Raw genomic sequence first — 12,312 nt, forward strand, 5'->3', positions numbered from 1 at the left:
GTTTTCAAAATCAATTTCTTTCCTTTTTCAAAGATACTTGCTATCAATTAATGATTTGATTCAGCATTTCAAGTATGTTGCCTTTTCTGTTGAGAAAGGTTTAATGTTTGAATCATATCTTTTCTTGATAGCCAAGTTACTAATTTTTAAAATCAAATCTTTTTAAAATTATTTTCAAATCATATTTTCTCAATCACATTTTTTTAAAATCAATCATATCTTCTTAACCACATCTTTTTCAAAATAAGTTTTCAATCAAATCTTTTTGACTTCTAATTTCAAAATCTTTTTCAAAAATCACTTGATTCCTTTTCCACTGTGAGTTTTCGAAAATTATCAATCAATTTTTCAAAATGATTTTTAAAAAACTTTTTAATTAATTTTCAAAAATTCTCTTTCCCTCTTCCCACATCCTTTTATTTTTGGAGTACCACTCCTTCTCAATGCACAATTCGAACTCTATCTGATTAAGTTCGAATTCTTCTACCTCTTTCTTCTATTTTTCTGTTCTTCTGACACCTCAAGGAATCTCTATACTGTGACATAGAGGATTCCACATTTTCTTGTTCTCTTCTCTTTCATGAGCAGGAGCAGAGACAAAGGCATTCTTGTTGAAGCTGACCCTGAACCTGAAAGGACCTTAAAGTGAAAGCTAAGAGAAGCTAAGGCACAATTCTCTATAGAGGACCTAACAGAAATCTTCAAAGAAGAAGAAGACATGGCAGCCGAAAACAACAACAATGCAAACAATGCAAGGAAGGTGTTGGGTGACTTTACTGCACCTACTCCTGACTTCTATGGGAGAAGCATCTCTATCCCTGCCATTGGAGCAAACAACTTTGAGCTTAAGCCTCAATTAGTTTCTCTAATGCAACAGAATTGCAAGTTTCATGGACTTCCATTGGAAGATCCTCATCAGTTTTTGGCTGAGTTCTTGCAAATCTGTGACACTGTCAAGACTAATGGGGTTGACCCTGAGGTCTACAGACTTATGCTATTCCCTTTTGCTGTAAGAGACAGAGCTAGGACATGGTTGGACTCACAACCTAAAGAAAGCCTGGACTCATGGGAAAAGCTAGTCAATGCCTTCTTGGCAAAGTTCTTTCCACCTCAAAAATTGAGTAAGCTTAGAGTGGAAGTCCAAACCTTCAGACAAAAGGATGGAGAATCCCTCTATGAAGCTTGGGAAAGATACAAACAATTGATCAGAAAATGTCCTTCTGACATGCTTTCTGAATGGAGCATCATAGGTATTTTCTATGATGGTCTCTCTGAACTATCCAAGATGTCTTTGGATAGCTCTGCTGGAGGATCTCTTCATTTGAAGAAGACGCCTACAGAAGCTCAAGAGCTAATTGAAATGGTTGCAAATAACCAATTCATGTACACTTCTGAAAGGAATCCTGTGAACAATGGGACTAATCAGAAGAAAGGAGTTCTTGAGATTGATACTCTGAATGCCCTATTGGCTCAGAACAAGATATTGACTCAACAAGTCAATTTGATTTCTCAAAGTCTGTCTGGAATGCAAAATGCACCAAGCAGTACTAAGGATGCTTCATCTGAAGAAGAAGCATATGATCCTGAGAACCCTTCAATGGAAGAGGTGAATTACCTAGGAGAACCCTATGGAAACACCTATAATTCTTCATGGAGAAATCATCCAAATTTCTCATGGAAGAATCAAGAGAGACCTCAACAAGGTTTCAATAACAATAATGGTGGAAGAAACAGGTTTAGCAATGGCAAGCCTTTTCCATCATCTTCTCAGCAACAGACAGAGAATTCTAAGCAGAATCCCTCTGACTTAGCAACTATGGTCTCTGATCTAATCAAAACCACTCAAAGTTTCATGACTGAAACAAAGTCCTCCATTAGGAATTTGGAGGCACAAGTGGGACAGCTGAGCAAGAAAGTTACTGAACTCCCTCCTAGTACTCTCCCAAGCAACACAGAAGAAAATCCAAAAGGAGAGTGCAAGGCCATCAACATGGCCGAATTTGGAGAGGAAAGAGAGGCAGTGAACGCCACTGAGGAAGACCTCAATGGGCGTGCACTGACCTCCACTGAGTTCCCCAACGAGGAACCATGGGAATTTGAGGCTCAAAATGAGACCATAGAGATTCCATTGGACTTACTTCTGCCATTCATGAGCTCTGATGAGTATTCTTCCTCTGAAGAGGATGAGTATGTCACTAAAGAGCAAGTTGCTAAATACCTTGGAGCAATCATGAAGCTAAATGACAAGTTATTTGGAAATGAGACTTGGGAGAATGAACCTCCTTTGCTCACCAAAGAACTGGATGACTTGTCTAGGCAAAAATTACCTCAAAAGAGACAAGATCCTGGGAAGTTTTCAATACCTTGTACCATATGCACCATGACCTTCAAGAAGGCTCTGTGTGACTTAGGGTCAAGTGTAAACCTCATGCCTCTCTCTGTAATAGAGAAGCTAGGGATCTTTGAGGTGCAAGCTGCAAGAATCTCATTAGAAATGGCAGACAACTCAAGAAAACTAGCTCATGGACTTGTAGAGGATGTTTTGGTGAAGATTGAAAACCATTACATCCCTGCTAATTTCATAGTCCTAGAGACTGGGAAGTGCATGGATGAAACCATCATCCTTGGCAGACCCTTCCTAGCCACAGCAAAGGCTGTGATTGATGTTGATAGAGGCGAACTGATCATTCAAGTGAATGAAGAATCCTTTGTGTTTAAGGCTCAAGGAGATCCCTCTGTCACCATAGAGAGGAAGCATGAAGAGCTTCTCTTAAATCAGAGTCAAACAGAGCCCCCACAGTCAAACTCTAAGTTTGGTGTTGGGAGGCCACAACCAGACTCTAAGTTTGGTGTTGAACCCCCACATTCAAACTCTAAGTTTGGTGTTGGGAGGTTCCAACATTGCTCTGAGAAAATGTGAGGCTCCATGAGAGCCATCTGTCAAGCTACTGACATTAAAGAAGCGCTTGTTGGGAGGCAACCCAATTCTATATTTTACATATTTTCCTTTGTTATTTTATTTTATTTTGTAGGTTGATGATCATGAGAAGTCACAAAATCAATTGAAAAAGCAAAAACATAATGAAAAACAGGAAGAAAAATAGCACACCCTGGAGGAAGAACTTACTGGCGTTTAAACGCCAGTAAGGCTAGCAGGTGGGCGTTTAACGCCCAGTCTGGCACCATTCTGGGCGTTTAACGCCAGAAAGGGGCACCAGACTGGCGTTAAACGCCAGAAAAGGGCAAGAACCTGGTGTTAAACGCCAGAAATGGGCACCAGCTCGGCGTTTAACGCTAGAATTGGCTCAAAACGTGATTTTGCTTGCCATTTGGTGCAGGGATGACTTTTCCTTGACACCACAGGATCTGTGGACCCCACAGGATCCCCACCAACCCCACCACTCTCTCTCTTCTTCACCCATTCACCAATCACCTCAATACCTCTTCCCCAAAAACCCTTCACCTATCAAATCCCATCTTCCTCTTCACCACTCATATCCATCCTTCATAAAACCCCACCTACCTCATCATTCAAATTCAAACCACTTTCCCACCCAAACCCACCCTCACTTGACCGAACCTTACCCTCCCCCCTCCCCTATATAAACCCTTCTTCACCCCTTCATTTTCACACAACCTAAACACCACTTCTCCCCCTCTTTGGCCGAACACAAAAGCCATTCCCTTCTTCCTCATTTCTTCTTCTTCTACTCTCTTCTTTCTTCTTTTGCTCGAGGACGAGCAAACCTTTTAAGTTTGGTGTGGTAAAAGCGTTGCTTTTTCGTTTTTCCATAACCATTTATGGCATCCAAGGCCGGAGAAACCTCTAGAAAGAGGAAAGGGAAGGCAAAAGCTTCTACCTCCGAGTCATGGGAGATGGAGAGATTCATCTCAAGGGTGCATCAAGACCACTTCTATGAAGTTGTGGCCTTGAAGAAGGTGATCCCCGAGGCCCCTTTTTCACTTAAAAAGGGTGAATATCCGGAGATCCGACATGAGATCCGAAGAAGAGTTTGGGAAGTTCTTACCAACCCCATTCAACAAGTCGGAATCTTAATGGTTCAAGAGTTCTATGCCAATGCATGGATCACCAAGAACCATGATCAAAGTGTGAACCCGAATCCAAAGAATTATCTTACTATGGTTCGGGGGAAATACTTGGATTTTAGTCCGGAAAGTGTAAGGTTGGCATTCAATATGCCCATGATGCAAGGAGATGAACATCCTTACACTAGAAGGGTCAACTTTGATCAAAGGTTGGACCAAGTCCTCACAGTCATATGTGAAGAGGGCGCCCAATGGAAGAGAGATTCAAGAGAAAAGCCGGTTCAATTGAGAAGGCATGACCTCAAACCCGTAGCTAGAGGATGGTTGGAGTTCATCCAACGCTCAGTTATTCCCACTAGCAACCGGTCCGAAGTTACTCTAGACCGGGCCATCATGATTCATAGCATCATGATTGGAGAAGAAGTGGAAGTTCATGAGGTTATAGCCCAAGAACTCTATAAGGTGGCGGACAAGTCCTCTACCTTAGCAAGGTTAGCCTTTCCTCATCTCATTTGTCACCTCTGTTATTCTGTTGGAGTTGACATAGAGGGAGACATCCCCATTGATGAGGATAAGCCCATCACTAAGAAAAGGATGGAGCACACAAGAGACCCCACTCATCATGAGATCTCTGAGATGCCTCAAGGGATGCACCTTCCTCCACAAAACTATTGGGAGCAACTGTACACCTCCCTAGGAGAACTGAGTTCCAACATGGGACAACTAAGGGTGGAGCATCAAGAACACTCCATCATCCTCCATGAAATTAGAGAAGATCAAAGGATCATGAGAGAGGAGCAACAAAGACAAGGAAGAGACATTGAGGAGCTCAAGCACTCCATAGGATCTTCAAGAGGAAGAAAGAGCCGCCATCACTAAGGTGGACCCGTTCTTTAATCTCCTTATTCTTTATTTCCTGTTTTTCGAATTTTAATGCTTATGTTTGTCCATGTTTGTGTCTTGTGATCATTAGTGTCTTAGTGTCTATGCCTTAAAGTTATGAATTTCCTATGAATCCATCACCTTTCTTAAATAAACAAATGTTCTTAAATTGAAAAAGAAAAAGAATTGCATGAATTTTGAATTTTATAACAGTTTGATTATTTTGATGTGGTGGCAATATTTTTGTCTTCTGAATGTATGCTTAAACAGTGCATATGTCTTTTGAATTTGTGGTTCATGAATATTGGCTCTTGAAAGAATGATGAAAAAGGAGACATGTTACTGAGGATCTGAAAAATCATAAAAATGATTCTTGAAGCAAGAAAAAGTAGTGAATACAAAAAAAAAACCGAAAAAAAAAGAAAGAGAAAAAGAAAGAAAAAGAAAGAATAAAGTTGTGATCCAAGGCAAAAAGAGTGTGCTTAAGAACCCTGGACACCTCTAATTGGGGACTCTAGCAAAGCTGAGTCACAATCTAAAAAGGTTCACCCAATTATGTGTCTGTGGCATGTATGTATCCGGTGGTAATACTGGAAGACAGAGTGCTTTGGGCCACGGCCAAGACTCATAAAGTAGCTGTGTTCAAGAATCATCATACTTAACTAGGAGAATCAATAACACTATCTGGATTCTGAGTTCCTAAAGAAGCCAATCATTCTGAGTTGCAAAGGATAGAGTGAGATGCCAAAACTGTTCAGAGGCAAAAAGCTAAAAGCCCCGCTCATCTAATTAATACTGATCTTCATAGATGTTTTTGGAATTCATTGCATATTCTCTTCTTTTTATCTTATGTGATTTTTAGTTGCTTGGGGACAAGCAACAATTTAAGTTTGGTGTTGTGATGAGCGGATAATTTGTACGCTTTTTGGCATTGTTTTTAGTATGTTTTTAGTATGATCTAGTTAGTTTTTAGTATATTTTTATTAGTTTTTAGTTAAAATTCACTTTTCTGGACTTTACTATGAGTTTGTGTGTTTTTCTGTGATTTCAGGTATTTTCTGGTTGAAATTGAGGGACATGAGCAAAAATCTGATTCAGAGACTGAAAAGGACTGCAGATGCTGTTGGATTCTGACCTCCCTGCACTCGAAGTGGATTTTCTGGAGCTACAGAAGCCCAATTGGCGCGCTCTCAACGGCGTTGGAAAGTAGACATCCTGGGCTTTCCAGCAATATATGATAGTCCATACTTTGCCCAAGATTTGATGGCCCAAACCGGCGTTCAAAGTCACCCTCAGAAATTCCAGCGTTAAACGCCGGAACTGGCACCTAAATGGGAGTTAAACGCCCAAACTGGCATAAAAGCTGGCGTTTAACTCCAATAAAAGTCTCTACACGAAATTGCTTCATTGCTCAGCCCAAGCACACACCAAGTGGGCCCGGAAGTGGATTTTTATGTCATTTACTCATCTCTGTACACCCTAGGCTACTAGTTTTCTATAAGTAGGACCTTTTGCTATTGTATTAGAGAGATTTTGATCATGTTTTTATGATTGAACTCACTTTGGGAGGCTGGCCATTCGGCCATGCCTAGACCTTGTTCTTATGTATTTTCAACGGTGGAGTTTCTACACACCATAGATTAAGGTGTGGAGCTCTGCTGTACCTCGAGTATTAATGCAATTACTATTGTTCTTCTATTCAATTCCGCTTGTTCTTTGTCCAAGATATCACTTGTTCTTCAACTTGATGAATGTGATGATCCGTGACACTCATCATCATCCTCACCTATGAACAAGGTGACTGACAACCACTTTTGTTCTACAAGCAACCAAGGCTCTAGTGAATATCTCTTGGATTCCTGATACACGATGCATGGTTGATTGCCTGACAACCGAGTGCTCGCCTGACAAACGAGCCAGCCATTCCGTGAGATCAGAGTCTTCGTGGTATAGGCGAGAACTGATGGCGGCATTCAAGAGAATCCGGAAGGTCTAAACCTTGTCTGTGGTATTCTGAGTAGGATTCAATGATTGAATGACTGTGACGTGCTTCAAACTCCTAGCAGGCAGGGCATTAGTGACAGACGCAAAAGAATCACTGGATTCTATTCCGGCCTGACCGAGAACCGACAGCTGATTAGCCATATGCTGTGACAGAGCATAGGAACATTTTCACTGAGAGGATGGGAGGTAGCCACTGACAACGGTGAAACCCTACATAAGCTTGCCATGGAAAGGAGTAAGAAGGATTGGATGAAGACAGTAGGAAAGCAGAGAGACGGAAGGGAAGGCATCTTCATACGCTTATCTGAAGTTCCTACCAATGAATTACATAAGTACCTCTATCTGTATCTTTATGCTTTATTCGTATATCACTATACCCATTTGAGTCTGCCTGACTAAGATTTACAAGGTGACCATAGCTTGCTTCATACCAACAATCTCCGTGGGATCGACCCTTACTCGCGTAAGGTTTATTACTTGGACGACCCAGTGCACTTGCTGGTTAGTTGTGCAAAGTTGTGTAGTGATCACAATTTCGCGCACCAACTGTGCGACCAAACTATCCACAAGTGATCATGGTCAAATTGCAACGAATTTGATCAGTTCCAAGCCAAAAGGAACGTGCAATTCTAGCAGCAGGAATGAACAACACCAATGAAAGGAATCCCATGAATGCAGCAAGGAAAACCTTCTAAAACCCATCAAGACCAGCAAAATGGGGGTGAGCACATGGTCAAGTCTGAGCCTGAAGATCTGGGCATTCTTTTCGTCGAAATTGAGCTTGTCCTTACTCTTGGGGTGCTTTCTGAGGTCGGGAGCAGGGCCTTTGGGAGTGCTAGGGCGGCGAATGGCAGCACGAAGGCCGTTGGAGGTGGAGGGTTGGGCATCGGGGTGGATGTAGGTTTGGAGACCGTAGAGAAAGAGAATTGAGAGCCTGAAGAATGCGATGAAGAATGCAAGGAAGAAGGAGAGCGAAGCGTGCATGAGTGGGACTTTGTACAATAACACCAACTACGAGGGACCAATGTGGGTATAGTGGGAAATGAGTCAGCTCAGCTACAGCGTGGCAAAACGACGCCACGTAAGCGCTCCGGTGATGACTCATCACCAGAAATATACCCAGGGACCATTATGAGTACTCGGAGCTCTATCTGGAGGACTATATTGAAAAAATCGGGATCTTGAAGACTACATTAGGTAATCACGCGAATCTCAGGGACTACTACGGGAATTTACTCGACTTTGTACACTAATGTATATATGTGTATTGTAGTTGGCAGTTGGTAAAAGTTGTATTTGATTGGTGAAGTAACATTTCTCTTGGAAAAGAAAAATAGATTGGTTTTCGAATTTGGTGATGGGGATTGTGGGTGCTGCTAAAAAACTAAAATGAGACAGAAACACACATGTAAACCCATGACTTGGATTTAGATTTAATTATTTTATTAATTAATTACTATTGATAAATTAAATTAAAATAGTATATTAGTAACACTCCTACAATATTAGTTAAGAATTTTCTTCTAAAAAAATTTGTATTGAAAAAAAAAACTAAAAATACTCACAATTTTAAAATAATTATCTTATTTTAAAAAATAATTATCTTATATAAAAATAATAATTTTAAAAAATTATCTTATTTTAAAAAATTAGTATTTTATTTTCTCTAAAAAGCATATAAAATTTATTATTTATGTAATATTAATAAAATATTTTTTAAATAGAATATCCTTGTAATTAAAATAGAAATTGTAGCAAAAAAATTATAATTCCTTTTTATATCTTAAAAAACAAATTTAGAATATTTATTTATATGCTTTAATTATAAAATAAATATGTTCTATTAAATTTTGTATATATCCATTTATCCAAGTAAAATTGAAAACAGACACAAAACTAATCATGCGTTCATATATAATGGTGTTAATTTTTTGTTGGTTATTATAGGTTATATGTGATGATAAATTCTAAAAGGTTAAATTTAATAGTATTTGTATAATTTTTTGGAGTATTTGAGAATGTTTTAGATAGTTTTGAAATTTTTTAGAATGTCCTAAAAGATTCTGGAATACCCTAAAAAGTTTTAGAAGACTCTGAAAGATTATAAAGTAATTTATAAGAGTGTAAACGTATATAGAAGTATGAATAATAGTATGGAATAATCTAAAAATATTAAAGAAATGTGATAAGATAGATATTTGTAGTGAAAGTTCTAGATGATCAATCTAAACCGTTGATTAGATTTGATAGAGGATGCAGCAGCAACACGTAAAACTTGTGCTTACATTATGTTAGTCCAGTTGGCTTAAGCAGTTAAATTCTCCCCCCCCCCCCCCCCCCTCCTTTCTCTAGAAATTTCTATCTGTCATAATTTGTTAGTAAACCCGTTAGTGAATTCTGCCTCTGCTTTCTATATATGATTACTATCATTGTATTCTGCGTTAGTTGATGATATGCTCAATAACAATTCTTCTTTTTTTTTTAAACTCTCAGACTCTCTGATCTTTTTTACTCTCTGCTTACTTATGATATTTTTAAGATTTAATCTTAACTATCCATATTAAAGAGGTGAATATCTATATGAGTCATTTGTAACAAATATTTGAATAATAAAAATGTTCTTTTTATCAAAGTTTTCTTTTTTTTATGTTTTTAGCTTTTTTGTTAAATACTGAGGATTAAATTAATTTAATCTTAACCCAAGAGATTGAATAAATCCGAATACCGACATAATAATATTGAAATTTATCTAAGGCCGTGACATATAACAGCGTTAATTTTATATAAGATTAATTTTTAAAATACTTGAAAGGTTTTACTGCTTTAGTAGCTGAGTTTCATTGACTGCATTATTGTATTAGAGTTTATAGATTTATTATTATATTATATATTTTAATTTTGATCCTTAATTTTTTAATTTAATTTTTAAACATGATCAATATAAAAATAAAAGAGTTTTACACAAATAACTAATCATATATTATAACGTCAACAAAAATAATTAATTTTTTAAATTAACTATTTAAAAATTATTTAAATACATAAAATTGATTTGATAACTATAAAATTTATTACATTATTAATACATCAAAATTAAATTCAGTTTTTTTATTTGGTATAGGTTCACCATTTTAAAAATTATCATAAATTATTTTTTAAAAAATTTATATTAATTTGTTAGGTAAAAAATAAATTGAAAGATTATATAAATCTAATATATTTCTTAAAAGTTTTTTTTAGGTCTGAAGAATAAATTGACATGTGTCATTTTCTTGATTAATTATACGGAATAATATTGAATAATAAAAACAAAAATAATATCTCAATCTAAGAGAGCTGTTGCCTGTTGGACATTTATTATTCAGAATGAAACTAATGTAAAGATATTCTTAACGGGTAAGGTAGTCATTGCATATTATTATTTTTTTTATTATTTGAAGTGGTGTTGCTTTTTAATTCGTTTTAGCCTACAAAGCATATAGGAGAACAGGGTATCTGGCATAACCCTAAAAGGATAAAAAGCATAAATTAGGAAAGGTAACATTATTGTTATATTTTTTTTTTCAGTTATACTATACATCCATATAATTTTTCATTCAAATTCATCCAAGTTGGTCTAATAACAGAAAAACTCAATACCATTAAATGAACGTGTATACACACGCCTAGAGCACCAAAACATTAACATATTCATTTGCGCCTTGAATGAAACAACGTTCCTTCTTCAACATTGAAACCGCTACTGGAGAACTTCGAATCTCTCTCAAAATCTCTCAAACTTCACTCGTGTTCTCTGCAGAAACCGCTACTGGAAAAGAATCGCGAGAAGATTTCGAAAGAAAGAAGAAAAAACTAACGAAAACAAGAACAGAGACTGCGAAAGGTATGATAAAAACTACTGATTATTTAAAATCTTGCAATCTCGCATTTCTCTTAGTTGCATTTTAGGTTTACTGAATTGAGTTACTTCATTTAGTAGATTGACTTAATCTGATTCCATTTTTTTGGCGTAACTAGGGCATAGGAATGGAAATGTGTTTTTATTTTCTTTTTGTTTAGTGGAGTTGCTCATTTTCATTCATTTGATTGTTAGTGTGTTTTGTTGAGTCCTTTTGTATGCAGATATGATTTATTTGATGATTGAATGTTTATCGCGTTTTATTCAACACATGATTGGTGTTCAGTTCACTGGTGTTTGTCATTTGATTCACCTGATTGTTACTGCGTCCAGTTGAGTTTTTTTGCATACAGAAATGATTTACTTGATGATTGAATGTTTATCACGTTATATTCAACACATGATTGGTGTTCGGTTCACAGGTGTTTGTCATTTTATTCACCTGATTGTTAGTGCGTTCAGTTGAGTTCTTTTGCATGCAGAAATATTTTTCTTGCTGCTTGAATGTTTATCAAGTTTTATTCAAAACATCAATGAAATTTAGTTCAGTGGAGTTGGTTATTTTAATTCATTTGATTATTAGTGTGTTTAGTTGAGTCTTTTTGCATGTAGAAATGATTTACTTGATGATTGAATGTTTATCACGTTTTATTCAACACATGATTGGTGTTTGGTTCACTGGTGTTTGTCATTTGATTCGCCTAATTGTTATGTGTTCAGTTGAGTTCTTTTGCATGCAGAAAACTTCATCTTGATGATTGAATGTTTATCACGTTTCATTCCGCACATGAACGGTGTTCGGTTCAGTTGGGTTGACTATTTTGATTCACTTGATTAAAATATGCATGATTGTGCTTGTCAGTGTATTGAGTGAAGTATTGACCAAATTTTTTTGGCTTCAGGCTCGAATATGGTTCAAATATTCTGTTGCACAAATTGAACAAAATCAAAGAGCAAGTGATTCAGGCATCTGAAGAAATAAGACTCTCAAAGTCATCTGCTGCCATCTCCAGCCCTTATTGTAAATTCACATCTGGGGATATAGATAATAAATAAGATATACCTTGTTTGACTGGTTGTAATTAACACTATTTTGTTTAACTTGTTTAAAAAAACAAGCAATGTATATTTGTAAATATTAATATAAATGTTATTGGAAATTTAATGTTAGTGTATGTATCTAATTCAAGATAGATTAGTCCTTATCCTGTTGATCTGAGATGTTAATATATATATCTGTTGGAACTGTCTAGCTGCTGTGTTGTTCCAGGTTGATAGTGAATGAAATCAGGGTATTTATCAAACATTAAGAGTCCCCAAAAAACAAATGAACCAAAATTAATACACAGAGTGAACCGAAAAAGTGTATATATCAATATAGCCGAGAGATAATTTTAAAAAAATGTTACTATCAGTATTCAGTTTCAAAAACTCCTGAACTCTTTGGAATAATTTTTGTAGAACTTTACGACTTCTTCTAG

General features: G+C 36.7%; 1 non-coding gene across 1 annotated transcript; it reads right to left on the bottom strand.

Annotated features, from left to right (window-relative positions):
* Window positions 1–1,123: 1,123 nt before the first annotated feature.
* On the bottom strand, window positions 1,124–1,231 carry LOC130977324 (small nucleolar RNA R71). Its single transcript, XR_009085021.1, has one exon. It is a non-coding gene; the product is annotated as a small nucleolar RNA R71 (small nucleolar RNA).
* Between the last annotated feature and the right edge of the window lie 11,081 nt (window positions 1,232–12,312).

This window comes from Arachis stenosperma, chromosome 4 (assembly GCF_014773155.1).
Source record: "Arachis stenosperma cultivar V10309 chromosome 4, arast.V10309.gnm1.PFL2, whole genome shotgun sequence".
In the NCBI taxonomy this organism is placed as follows: Eukaryota; Viridiplantae; Streptophyta; class Magnoliopsida; order Fabales; family Fabaceae; genus Arachis; species Arachis stenosperma.